The sequence below is a fragment of the Streptopelia decaocto genome (genome assembly GCF_964273445.1).
Source record: "Streptopelia decaocto genome assembly, chromosome: 5".
NCBI classification, from domain to species: Eukaryota; Metazoa; Chordata; class Aves; order Columbiformes; family Columbidae; genus Streptopelia; species Streptopelia decaocto.
Window position 1 is genome coordinate 6,950,597 of NC_138659.1, and position 12,323 is coordinate 6,962,919.

The 12,323-nt window shown below is 38.1% G+C and overlaps 1 protein-coding gene across 5 annotated transcripts in view; it reads left to right on the top strand.

Annotated features, from left to right (window-relative positions):
* The window catches only part of RALGPS2 (Ral GEF with PH domain and SH3 binding motif 2), a 120,256-nt gene that overhangs the window by 11,739 nt on the left and 96,194 nt on the right, over positions 1–12,323 (top strand). The gene's annotated exons all lie outside the window — the stretch shown is intronic.

A 12,323-nucleotide genomic window follows, 5' to 3' on the forward strand; every position in this document is an offset into this window, starting at 1 on the left:
AAATAGATCTCAAGGTGTGGGTTGTGTGTTTTTTTTTTATAATGTTTATCCGCTCTGTTTGAATCTAAAAAACTTACAGAAAATTAACTTCATCAAGAGAGCCAGAAATGAAGTACACTGAGTGGTTTCATTCTGCTTGATCAATATATTTGGATATATCTTCTTTCTCTTGCAACCTAACACACTTAAATTGTTAGTGCCTTTTGTGTTTTCTCTGAATCAGAATAGGGGGAAATTTGGGGGTCATCTAGACCACACTGTTGCTTAGGGCATGGCAAAGATGGTTTATTAGTAGAATCATTTGAAAATACTGCAATGTAAAGTATTTTAATATCTTGTATGTCGTCAAAGAATACCTTTCAGAGTTGCAAATTTACACTGTTTCTGAGCTGGGAATCAAATTCAGTCCTTGCTGCAATATCGCAGTGATAAAGTAACTTGTCATAAACTCACAGAAATTGTAAAAATGCTTAAATGGTGCAGAATTTAAAAGCAGACAGTTCTGCACAGCAGGATTCTCCAGCGGCAGCTCGCGGGCTGTGATCTGCACTTACGGGGCAATGAGATGTCCTGCTGGCAGCTGGGTCCAGCTCTCCCAGTTCAGTCTGTTTCCCGGCACAGCTTTATCTTCACTGCGGCTTTTTTATTGTTTCAAGCAAGGCTACTCCCTGTTTGGTGTGCAGCATCCACTTGTATTGCTTAGGTTGACAAATCCTTGTCCAAATTGTAACTTAGGCTGCTGGTCCCAAATGTTTAAAAACTATTCCTCTGATCATTTCAGTTCTCTGTATTAGTCATGGCCTTTTTGATGGTTTTTTGTCTTATTCAAAGTGAATCTTGTGTGACACTAGAATGCTTGTTTTGGCCAAGCTGTGTATTTGTTGCAGTGCTGAAATACTTATTTTTTTAACTAAAACTCTATAGGCAGCAATACAGGGCATGACAGGGTCTCAAAGAAGCATTGTATTTTCATTCAGATGATGTGAAGAACTAGAGAATTAGCTTCCCTTGGTTTATCCAGAATGGTTGATCTGTCTTGCTCAAGAGTAAACCAGGGCTATTGATTAGTCTGGGCCAGAAGATCTGTCTCTGTAGAAGGGGGTAAAAAAAAAAAATTACTTTTGTGCAAAATTTAGGTCAGAACTCCTACAAGGTTTCCTGCCAGAAGTTGCCAGAAAACAGAAAAGCTCACCACGTAGGTGTTTTAGGATTTGAGGATCTTTGCTTTTCTTCTAATTGTGATTTCTGCGAGATTTGCACTACTCCTGTGATGGTTTTGGTGATCCTAGGAAAGCAAATCATTTTCTAATCAGTGTGCTAAGACTGGAGATTTCAGCTGTTAGTACAAACTGAAATAGTGGTTCATAGTGGATTTTTTTGGAAGGTGACAGCTTCTGAGCTTTTTCAAGGTAGAGTTAACATCACTGAATGGTCACATAATGTTTTTTGTATTCCCAGTTGTGATACCCTGCTGTCTCATGGTGTGGAATTTCTTGCATTTATAGCATTCTAGGATTACTTTTTATCAGTTAAAAGATTAACAAAAAGATGAATGTATCTTTGTTTTTAGTTAGATGAACCATTAAATATCATGATTTCCTTAAGAAATAGCATTATCTGCTGTAAAACAGTAGACTTACATTCAAAACACCATTCTCTATCAAATCTGTATTGTGTACATACTCTGTCCTTGCTATTGGACCCAAGTTTTCAGCTTCTGTATCTCTGTACTTAAATCAGTTTTTAATGCATGCATCCATTGATTTGTTGGAAATGAGCACAGCTGCATTTCATAAGCTGAAGGATACGTTTGAATAATAATTATCAAGTTATGCACTGAAAATCTCAAATATCCAAGTGGAATTTGGATGGGATATCACTTGTGAACTTACAGTGCTGAGTTAATCTTAAAAATCCTGCTTGACAGACTGTATCAGAAGCACACTGGAATCTTTGTGTGGGGGGTAAGTTAGCTGGACTTGACTCCTAAATACTGAAAGAACCAGTAAATGCTGTTATTGTGTCAACGTTTGCCCTACTCTTAGAAGCACATAAAAATGGTAAGATTCCCAATGCTTAAAGTTGTCATGTGAGCTCTGAAGACTTTATCATTAATATTTCTCCTGCGGTTTTTCTTTTTTCCTGTTTTGTTAAGAAGGATTTGAGGCTTACCTTCACTACTATTAGGATATACAAATGTTTTTGCATAGTTGGTTCTCATGCTTTGCCTGCTCTGCTCTTCAAATTCATGCTTGAGCTACATCTCTGTGCCTTTTTGATGTCTTCTGGAAAACATTGTATTCTACATCAGTTATACAAAATCTACAAACTGTAGATATTTATTATGTCATTCCTTCTTTAGAGCAGATCCTTTCATCAATAATGTAGATAGGTGGCTCAGAAATAGCTCCAGCAGGGTTCTCATTTATACTGTCCATTTAAGTGAAATTGCATTTAGTTTTTCTGGCAATTCAACTGTTGTTAGTACATAAGAAGTGAGGTAGGTATATCGGAATTTCAGGCCTTCAAATAAATTCCTGTTTGCTATCAGTACCTAAAGAGACAAGATTTCCCTGTAATCTACTGTAAGTTTCTATTTTCATTAAAAAAAAGGAAGTCTGATACCATCCTAAAAATAAACTATCTTTCCTCATTAAATATCCACTTCAAGTTTTTTCAGTTGAAGTGAACGTGTGCTTGGTCATTGACATCTGGTTGGGCCAGCTGGCAAATCCTCTGTGGATTTATCTGGTCATTCTTGAAGCTTTAAAACAAGGTTTCAACATCCATTTGGCTTGTTGAAATTCTGGACTGGTGTGCATTAGCTTGGATTTGCTCAGCTCCTGTGTTGTGTTTTCTTAAGCAGATGCTTTGGTGCTCAGCAGTTGCTGACTGGTCTTGGGTGAAGAAAAGTGTGTAATATTAAACTACTGGTGTTTGGGTCTTTACCAGCTGTCTCATCATTTGCCTGATTTACTGAGGTTCTTCCAAAGAGTTAGAAGTGCGGGAAAGATGCGGATGCTTGGATGGTAAATGTTTTCTGTATTGTTTGCTTGTAGAAGTTGGATACTCTGAGCTTGACGTGCTTTTGTGAGTGAATGCAGGGGATATTGGCACAAGCAGAATAATCCAGTGCTCTTCCAAAAATATCTATTGTAGTTCTGCATAAGTCATCATACCAAACATAGGCAATTCATGTGCTGTTAGATTTTCTTCCTGTTAGCACCATTTCTATAGCAACAGTGCAAACTTCCATATAGATGCATGATGTTAAAAAAGAATAATTATAGAGAATTATTGTTGAAATTATTTCGAGAATTATTGTTGAAATGTTATCACCACGGATGTTATTGGTAAAGACTGTACTAGTCTCTCTGAAAGCTGGATTTTAAAACTACGATATTGTGTGTCTTGTTCAAGAAGGATCCTCATTGTCTGTTAATGACTTTAAAAAAACATGGTAAAATGTTCTCTCAACAGTATTTTCTTCTTTCTGAATGAAAAAGGCATTCAATGTGGGAGGAGTTTTGCCTTCCTTCCCCTAAAAGTAAATCCCTTTTGTCTTACTGTACAAAGAAAGTATATGTATTGAATCTTTAATTCCGTGGATTTGGATGCTGTTACTCAGCAACAGTTGGCACTTTGTCATCTCTTGCTTGTTAAAAATCTGTCCCTAGGATGGTTTGATCATGATGTTTTGAACTTGGCTGTTCACAGTCTTGACTCTAGCACTTAATGCCTACAGAAGATTATGCGATGAGTTTCATGAATATGTGAGTTTTCTTTACATCCATGTGTGATGCGTACTTTTACATGGAATATTCAGTTTGGATCCTCAGTATCAGTTTTCTTCACCAGTGTTTCTTACATGTGCTTTTGGCGTTGTGGTGATTGTTGGTGACAGAGTTCTGTAGCCTACTGACAGTAGCAAAGCTTGTGCTGTCAGTTGTTGTCTCTGTTTCCAAACTTGCAAGTGTGTGGTTGTGCACAAAATTTTATTTAAATGCTTTTCCAAAATCTTTTTCCTGTGAAGTACTTTTTCTATTCTGAGGGAAGGTACGCCACCCATATGGGTCTGTTTGTAGATTAAGGTTTTCTTCAGGTCTGTCTTCTGGAATTTTTAGGCTTGCCTTATTTAAAACAAAAAACTAAAAAAAAATAAGAATATAAAAGGCAGCCTCTAGAGCCTTTTCACAGTGAGCATGTTGCGATATTTTTGCTGATGCACAGTCTATAGTAATTGCTCGCATTAATTGGAAACGAAGCAAATATGTGGATCTGAGTAGCTCCGAAAACAATGTTTGTATGTTGATGAAGTCTGTGGTGGCAGCACTCGGTGCTCCACCGCTGCATGCTCTTAGGTGTGACTTCCCTGCTCAGAATGTTGTCCACGGGTGTATTCTTCCTTTCTTAGTTCCACTGATACTGTGCATGCACATCTAACCCATAACACAAATATTTTGCAAACTGAGCATAAATTAATCAACTTGACATTAATCATTTACTGTTCATCTTGTTTGCGAACAAAATGGATAGCTACAGTGGTGGGGGTCTTGGAAAAGCCAGCTGTGGAAAGATTATCATCTTAGAGAACTACCTAATTAATTGTCTGCTTCTAGTTTAAATCATTCCTATTTATTTTCTTTGCTCTCTTTTTACTTCTTATTCATGGAAACAAATATCAGCAGTTCCTATCTTTCCAAAATGCCTCTAGGTTTTGATTTCTTCTGTGTTGTGTGTTTGGGCTGAGGAGAGATCCTCCTCTGGTTCCTGACTGAGCAAGTCTGGATTTCTTCAGATATTTGAAGAAATGTTGCTCACACAGGCTAAACTGTCAGTACTTTCTGTGCTAAAATAATTTGCTTCCCTAATGCTTGCTTACCCTTTTGGTGTATGAGAGGAAAAACAAACCATACATCACAACATCAGATGTTCAGTCGGTTCTGACAGCAATTGCAAAATACTAACCAGATCCGATGAAATAAAACATTCTTCTGCACAATGTCCTTTCTAAAAGAACTGCAAAACAGAATAGAGGCTTATAGGCCATTTCTGATGAAGCTCTCGGACCGTGATAGTCTGTGAGCAGAAACTTCTTCAGTTCTTGTGCAGTTACTTACTTAGTGAACCTATATTTTGTCTTACAATGCTCACACTCTGCCGGAGAGGCCTTTTAGAAGAAAGCAAACCGCTTGCAACCCCAGGCGAAATTTAAATGGCATGTGCACATGTTCATGTTTCTGGCTTACCCCATTTGTTGCCTGCAATGATTCTTTCCTTCTGCTTCATTCATGCCTGCATTGTGTGAGGGCTGGGATGTGCTGCTGTGTGCTTGCAGCTGTGTACCAGTGCGAGAGCTAAATGTCTTGCCCTGTGGTATGGTATCTACCAGTTAACTCTTGGCTACGAGGCACTTCACTGAGTCTAGCTGGCTTTTGAAAGGTGGAAGTTGAAACGGTAAGGGTATCCTCCTTATTCATATGTAATTCATTTTTTTAAACTTCCATTTTGAACTGAACTTCTTTGTTGTTGCAGGCTGATTACAAACTGAGCTAGCAGTTTGATTTTTGTAATAGGATTTGGTAAACAAGTAGCTTGTGACCTGTGGATTCTCCTGGATTTTTGAGGTGTTGGTTTTGTTTTGTTGTGGTTTTTTTTTTTTTTAAAATCTCATTTGAGGAAATGGAAGCAACAGGTTGTACCAGTTCTTTAGATTATAGAGAGCATAGTATTGGGTACTGGAACACCATGAAGAAGGGATCTTGATAGCTGGAAACTGAGTAAGATATGAATGAGACAGAGCCTTACTATGTATTACCTTAATGCTACCTCTCTTTCTTTTCTCAACTCCCTGCCCAAGTCGGAGAAAGAGGTTAGTAAAAGCAGCAATAATATCGTTTTGTTGTCCTGAATGTGAGCGCACATGATAGTGAAAGTGCTCTATGACTAATGTTGTCTTAAAAAGAGAATAATAATAATTTCACTTAGTTGTTTGTCCAGGTAAACCTTTTCTAGAGTAAGAGAAGAGAATCTAAATTAAGGGCCATTTTAGATTGAGGGTTTTTTTTTGTATTTTAAATTTCATTGTCAAACCTAATAAAATTATTTTCTTGTTCTATTTTTTGCAATTCTGTGGGTTCTAATTTCATCTGTCTTGGAGCTCCAACAGCTGATACTGCTGTGATAGTTGTGCAACAGATGCTTAGGTCAAGAGTGGATGTGTGACATAACTTTGAGTGGTGGACTTGTATGAGTACAGAAGTGCTTTGAGTTTGCAGCGGGGCTAATCAATGAAAAAAGGAGTCTGTGTTACTGGGTTAGCTATACTGCTGGTGCAGGCACCATATGACACAATTTCTTTCAGGAAGGAGCCCAGTATCAATTTAAGCAGCTATGGTTTTTGGCTTTTCATACAGTTTTCTGGAGGCTGTTCAAGAACCTGATTACTGTATTCTGATTTGGGGCATAAAATTACATTTTATTCCTACTCCTGGTTTGTGCTCCTGATATTTAAACACGGTAAGTGTATCCTTGTGCAGATTTCAGTTTGTTAGCGTAAGATCTCCTGGTTTCCCCTTCTGCAATGGAGTCTTCAGAGAATGTGGAAGCCTTTCTCTGCATATATTTTGATCAAAAATCTTTTAGAAGCCAGGTGACCAGAACTGCGTGCAGTACAGCATCAAGTTCTCTTATGAAATGCTCTGGAGGTAGTATTTGTCCATAACTAATGCAAACATCTTGATCTCATGTCGCTACTTCATGCTTACAGCATTGCTGGCAGTCATTTCCAACTGATGTGCTGAAATTTATAAGAGAAATTTTATAGGGATCAGCCCAAATTATCCTTTAATGATTGACTTTCATTTTTCAGTCTTCTATCCATAAGATAGTGTTGCTTTCCTGTATTTCCGAATGATCTATGACTCTCAGATTTGTACTGGTGTTGCATATTTAATAACTGTTAGTAATCTCTTCCTACTCTAGTATTATGCTCCTCTGTCTCTGTTTTCATCAGACCTCTACCCCACGCATGTCTTCTGCTAGTGTGTCTTATCTGAGTCTTCACTAGTGGCAGCTTATCAACTGCTTTGCCAAGATTCATGAATCTGACTAGAGATTTTGTAGTATGTGAAATTTTAGGTCTGGGATTTTATTATCTTTAATGATAAATTTCCTGCAGGAGGTTGGGGCTGTATTAAGTTGCCTGAGCTTTTATTTCATCTCTATTGTAGAAATGGTATTTTTATCGGTTTGGCTGTCTTATATTACCTCTTAACACTATCATGCTTACTGAAAACTGAATTAAAGCATATGTTTAGGTCACTTTGATTTTTCATTTTTAATGCTGTGTATATACTATCTTATTTTGTCTTTATTCTTGCAGTGCCATAACCTAAGTTGGGTTTTTTGTTTTGTTGGGTCAGGTGTAAAACTGAAGAATATAGTTTGTAAGATGCAATTTGTTTGACTTGAGAAAATCGTCTTTCGTAGTTAGACAAACCTTCTTTTCCATGTCACCTATTCCTTGCTGACTTCCTGCTTAATTGTAGGGCTTTTGTGTGTGGGTTTTTTAATTATTATTTTGGTATGGAGGGTGTTCTCTGCTTTTGCCTCTTAGATGATAAGCTTTCTTCCCATCTTTAGACATGTTTCTAGCTTTACCTATCTGTGCATAGCTCTCATGGACTCAGGTTCTAATGGGGAGTAGGTAATAAAGAACAGCGCCTTCTGGGGCAAGAGAAAGAGGTCATGGATTTTTCTTTAATTCAGGAGCATTAAAAGCTTGGTGGTATGCTCAGACTACCTTGCATTTTTTCCCGCTGTGGTACCTGTAATGACTCTTGTTATCACAGTACGGCCTTGTGCTGCTTCCCAAATCTTTCCTGTTGCAGAACAGACAACGTGCAGCCTGGCAAACAAATTATTTTTACTTCAGTATTGGGTAGTACGTGCCTGTGCTAACAGAGTCTTTCTGTGCACAGGTCTTGTAGGCATGCTGAGGTGCACGTGCACCAAACTGCAGGGAAGAACTGGGAGTGTAACCAGCCCTTGCCCTGACGGTAGATGCCATGAGTACTTGTATATGCCAGTGTGGCACAGACCATCAAAAGGTGCACTTGGCACGTGAGGCATCTGCCCCAGGGGTTGGGGCAGCAGACTTACCTGGATTCCCACTTGCTCAAGGGGAAACGCATTACCAAAGTGAGTCTCACAACATCTACATAGTGATCTTGTGGGCAATATAGTCCATATTCCATTCATCTAAAAAAATATATATGTATATATCAGACTAAAAGGTATTTCAATACTTGGTGCCTTATAAAGATTAAGGAAAAGGCACTTAGAGAATGCATTAAAGTGGCAGCATCTTAACTTTGCTGTATTTATTTTTGTTGCATTTATTTTGGCCATATTGTTGTGACTTTCTAGCAGAAATATTTTACCTCAAAACACTGAGAGCAGTAAGCATGCAGGACCCCACATCCAAAACCACAAACATTACTGAGTGTTCTTTGTGTAAGGTAGGAATTACAGTATGAAAAATGAGTAGTAGAGGCTCACTCTTGTAGCCCTGAATGTTATGGAACTATAGATTATTTGGCCTGTTTTGTATTTAACAAGTTCTGATCAAGTGGGCAGTGAGGCTCTCAAGTTACTGAAGTGGTTCCACAAAGTACCTCTCAGACAGAAGGATCCACCTTGGTGCATATTATGCAAATGTGATAGTTGCTTGAGGAACTTGAATTTCTGTTTCATTGAAGCTGCTAACTTATGTTAAGTAGTTAAAAACAATGTTAATTTAGAAAGCATCAAGCAGTGCTGGAAAAAAATACAATTCTAACTAAGAATCAAAGGGCTCATGTCCAGAATTAGAATTTAATCAGTGGCTCCAAGCTTTCACTGAAGTTTTTTGAGGTCATGGTGTGGAGTAGCTGAGTCTAGCTAGGCTGTACTATGTATGCATGAGGAAGTGAAGATTCAGTGAAGGCCAGTACACTTCTGTTCCTTATTTAAAAATAAATAGCTTCTTTTTTTTTGTACTTTTTGTGGAAATACCAGTGAGAGTTCCCGCAGGATCAGGAGCTCAGTTTGATTTAGTCTGGAACTGGTCTTCTGGTTCTTACAGTGCTTTGGTCCCCACAGTCTTTGGTAGTGGCTTTGCATTCATAGTTGATGATTAATACATCGAGGCACTTATGTTTTCTTTGTGGGGATTTGTGATCAAAACAAATGACATTTTGTACTGCTGTAATGAATGTAAACAAATGAATGTAAACAAAGAGGCTCTTAGTCATCATGACTCTTGAGCCATTCATAAAATTGTGCTGTGGCTATGATTCCTCAAAGCTTTTGTACTGTTCTGGACAGGAAGTTTTTAATATAATTTTAGGGTAGTCTTTTAAAATACTGTTTGTATGGTATATTTTGGGGATATTGTTTGACCCAATATGAGACAGGAATATCCCTGGATTTTTCTGTGGAAGAGTTTCAGGTTTAGGTGAGTCAAATATTCTCTAACCAGGTTCTTTTACATATTCCACATACGGAGGGTGTAACATTTAATGTTAAATTTACTTATCTGAACACAGAGGATGTTGCACAGGATTTCTGATTGAGCAGAGTGATACAAAATATTCTGAAATCACAATTCAAATGCAAGTTACACTTAGCAAAATATGGCAATTGCAATATACAGTTCAAACACAATAACAGTGTGATCCCTGCTAGTGGTCTCTACAATATGTTCACCACTGTGATGTTGGGCGTTCCCAGTCTCCAGGAAGGAACATGTGAGTTGAAGCCTGTTCCTCTCTTTGAAATTCTTTTGTCAGTTGTTTTAGTTTTTCTACTATGTGTTGGGCTCAGACGTGTACTTACTCCTCTCATGCTCATTGAGGTAACTCAGGAAGACATTAACTTTTTTAATGAACTCAGGGAGCAACATTTACACCACTGGTTGATTCACTCAACTGTAATATAGTCAGGCGAACTGCTCGACTGACACAGCTGTTTATCTAAAACAAAGGCCACCCTCTGGTCCCCTTTGTGCTGAGATGAAGTCAGGTTCTTTGCACCAGCTGTGGTCAGTCACACCCTGCATTGTTCGGAGCTTCATGGGCATGTGGCCCTTGCTCATCCTCACCCAGCTGCCCTCCTTTTTGGGGGTTTATAGGTCAGTTGCTGGAGTGGAATGATCATCAAATACAGCCTTGGGTGAATTGCAGAAAACTCAGACGCATTGAAGACAGCAGATCCTGGTTAGTCTAGACATTTTCATTCTTTGGGTATGACGAATCTTTTTATCAGTATTTTTACTTTGCTTTTTACTGCACAGTATGCAGGGCATGAAGGGGCAGTAAGATACTATATAGCGTGTCCAGGCTTCAGGCTGGCATAAACGCATGCTGAAGTATTTTATGCATCGTATAAAACACCTTCAATTCCACATTTAATGCATCTCTGTGCACAAAGGCATTTATTAAATTGAAGAGAAACAGACTGGAAGTTCACATTACTCAATGTAATTCAGTTTTTGTAATTTGATACACAGGGTATGCAGTGAAAACTGTAACTCGCTATTGCAGTGTGGCAACAGTCACTTCACAGCCCCAGCGATGCTGCTCTGAAGAGCTCTGCTGTTGATCACTTTCTGATATTGCTGTTTGCTACTTATTTTGGTGTTGAGTAGAAAGGTAGTATAGCAAGCAAATTATTAAATTATTGCAATGTTAGGATTTTTTCAATGTTTGTCTTAAATGATACACTGGCGAAAATTATTGCCGTGGCTTTTCGTTGTTAAGGGAATGGTGATGCTCTCAAATCTAATGCAGCTTTCAAATATACATTTTGAATGTTGCAATTTCTGGAACTTTAAAGTTGATAAATGCTAGTTTGTAGCGGTTTGGTACTAATTCTGCCCTATACTGTATCTCCACAAAGCCGGGGCGGAGGGCGGGGGGGGGGAGGAGTATAAATGTATTCAAACATACTATTGTAATGCAGCAATGGTTACAAAATTAACATTGTACCCCCACTCCAAAACCAACAAACAAACAAAACCAAACACAAACAAAACAAAAACCCAAACCAAACAACACCCCCCGTTTCTGCCCCCCCCCGCCTTCAGTTTTTACTTTTCCTTCATCAGAAACATTTTCTCAATTCTCCCCTTTGTTTCCCTCTGTTAATATGGGGAAGGGGAACAGCTGAACGATATGCGAGATAAGGGACAAATATATGCAATTCAGTTTGGCTTTGTATGATACAATTATGGGCCATCTAGTATGATAAAATTGTACAAAGTGTCAATTTTCCCTATAATTACAGTGTTTAAAAAAAATACAAATTTTTAGAGGGTAGTTTTTTCAGCAGAGGAGATTAAATTGGCACAAGAGTACCATTTTGGACATATGGATAACCTGAAACTGGTTTTGGAGATGTGATACCTCTGTCCTTTACTGTCACTACATAAATGAAAGTTATGGCACATAAGTTAGAATTTTATTTCCTTGATTTTCAGTTCAGTTAATGAAAAGCCTATAGGAAAGAGGCATTGGGAAGTTGAGCATTTGGAAATATTTCATGAGACAATCTGAAGTGTAATTGATAGGAAAGGACAGGATAGCAGTGACGCAAGCCGAAGATGTATGATCTGATGTATGGTCTGTTAGTATAACAACAGCTAAAATCTAAGTGCAGTTAAGTGTATATTTAGCGGAGGAAAGACAGTCTTAATTATAGTGTGTGGGCTGGGAGTATAATGTTCAAGTGAAACGTAGCATCTTCTGTCCTATGAATGTTACAGTCCCATCAGTTTTTTAGAAAACAAAACAAGAGGATAGCGTGTGGATGGCTCAACATAGGTCAGAAGGGGACTATTAATACCCCCAAATACTTAGAAGCTATAGTGTTTGAAATTTGCAGTGTGGCTCTCTTTCAGTTGCCCTTCTTTTTGTATTGCATTCCTACAATGACACTTTAAAGTTACTGCTTTTTTTGAGGATGTTTTGTTATTTAAATATTGCAGTTTCTCGGCTTGTTTATCTGACCTACCTGGTTTAGGTAACTTGGAGATAGAGCTTTTTGGATTACTTTATCTTGTTTATTTCATTATGTAGAGATCTTAAGTATGAGAGACTCTAATACTAGTTTGTCATGTGGTATTACGCAGTTACCTGTCACCTCCATTTATTTGCAGATGTGTAATAGTTCTGAGTTAAACTACGAACCTAAAGTGAATTCCATTAATAATAGCAACTTTGGAAACAGTCACACTTGTTATAGACCTATGAAAACTGATTTTTAATTGTTTTCACACTAGA